The following is a 2,343-nucleotide window of genomic DNA, read 5'->3' as shown; positions in this document are numbered from 1 at the left end:
GCTCACTTTTGCAAGATTTTGGTCTCTTTGCATCTCGGATCTACACAAGGATTGCAAGCTAGATTTAGGTGAAGATTCAGAACTTTTTGCAACCCGTAACTTAAAAAGGTGCACCGCTTCCAAAGATCAGACTATTTTGGACCCCTAAGGAGATTGCCCATGTACATCTTAGAGTCCCTTTGACTCTCAGACACTGCAGTAGTTGTCCACATTGTGGCTACGAGTAGTATTGAACCATACCACTCCTCTCCGCCCAGACCCAGTCAGGCTACTACGGTACCTACCGCAACATATGTATCTCCTAGTACGCAATCCCAAATGGAACACAGGACCCCTTTTCTACGACATACCAAGTCGTTAAACCCAAACCGAAGTGACTCAAGCAAATTATGTATTCCAAGAACGCTCCTCGAAATGATTTTAGACGGAAAGGTTGACCCTTCAAGAAACGAAAGCTTAAAACCGTAGAAACCTCTGTTGCGGTTCACCACACTCCCTCCAAATCTCGTGATTCTGCTGTAAACTTTTTTGATGATATTCATCAACAACCTTCAATATTTAAAGATGTTTTTAGTAGAAAGAAACTTAAAGTTACCCCCAGTCAGATCCAAATGTGTGACCAGAAAAATACCGCAGTCTCTCAAAAGACTAAGGTAGTCTTTGGAGCTACCGCAGGCTTACCCGTTCACCCACAAACTCACCACTCAGATACAGGAAGTTTATATGTTTCATCATAGCTTGGAGACATATGCCCAGTTGGATCCCAAGTGGATCCTATTGGTTCGAGTCGCCCTAAGTTCTCCAGGGCATCTCACTTACACGTTTTCGAGCCTAAGGAGTTGAAATCCATTCTCTTTCGAGTCACACAAACACTTCAAACACAAGTTACACCGCAAGGCACTTCTTCCGCCTTTGCCAGAACTGAACCGAGGCCAAACTTGACTACAGGTCAAGAAGGCCGAGGAAGCTCAGGAAAACCTACTCCACCACCATTACATCTAAGTGGTTTAGGCGTGGGGAGCGCTATGGTGCCAGGATCCACGAACCCGGGGGACACCTCGGTGAAACAAAAAGGATTTGACGGTTATCATTTAGATGATTATTGGACTTAGTACCATCCAAGTACTGAATCCGGAATCAAAAAGTATGAAGCTTTTCTTAGGGAATTTCAATCACGAAAAGCACAACAAAGTCAAAAAATTCACCAAAGGGAAAACGAACTTCAGAATGTGGCTAAATACTGGGCGGACACCTTCAACACCGCCAAAACCATTTATGACTTGTTAAAGATTCAAGAATGGATGGCCACGATGAAAGTTACGGTGCAACAAGCTCAAGGTCAAACAGGTGAAGCTAATCCTTCCAAACCTCTTTAACGACATGAAAAACAGGATTCTAATGATGATGGAACTGCGATCGAGACCAGCTCCGGTCCTATGTTTGGATTGGATGATATTGATCTTGAAGATGTTCAGCAACTTCCCCACTCTGATGAATTTATGATGGTATTTGATGATGTAGAATCTAGTGGATCCCAACACTCCACCTCAAAACCTAAGGAGAAGAAGAATAAGAAGAAGTTGGCTAAAGGAATTTCTCTCATTGCAATCCAAAGTCGACTAAATTTTGGCCGCAGTCACCTCCAACCAACCTCAAAACACAGAGACCCCTACCTCGTAGTCTCTAGTTGAACGGGTAGAAAGACTTGAAACCCGAGAATGCCTGGCCTTAGAACGCATAGCCTGAAAGTTGAAATGGGTCTTAGAGCTTTGGATAACAACCGCACTGTTGATCACAAACAATTTTTGACAACTGCTGAAAACCTCATCCAAGAAGTCACAACAATTAAAGAGGAAATCAAGTCAACTCTAGAGAAACAAGCAACATATTCAACGCAACTGGTGGCAGAAACTCATAACGCCTATGATTCAGCTATTGCGGTTCTCTAATCCACCATCAACAACTTACGTCGTTCCTTTTCTCCTCACCCTCATGTCAATGAAACTCATAAGCTCTCCAAGGAAATCCATCAACTTCTATTAAACACTTAAATCCCCAACAACCTTCAAGTCTCAGAATTAATCAAGTCATAGTTCGACGCTACCTTTTCCAGAATCGATGGTTTAAAACAATGGTTTGAGGATCAACACGTGGTCGATTCCTCAAAAAGGGGAAGTGATAACACCCATTTTCGAGTCAATCAAGAACAAGACCCCAGTCACTCTAAAAAACCTTCAATTCATCATCACCACACTCCTCCAAGAACTCAACCCTCTCCTACTACAGATCAAAACAAATAACAACTCCACAACCTGCACCGCAACCATCCCCCAAACAAACAAC

This window comes from Lactuca sativa, chromosome 2 (genome assembly GCF_002870075.4).
Source record: "Lactuca sativa cultivar Salinas chromosome 2, Lsat_Salinas_v11, whole genome shotgun sequence".
In the NCBI taxonomy this organism is placed as follows: Eukaryota; Viridiplantae; Streptophyta; class Magnoliopsida; order Asterales; family Asteraceae; genus Lactuca; species Lactuca sativa.
The sequence above is the reverse complement of the archived record's forward strand: the minus strand, read 5'-3'. Positions refer to the sequence as shown.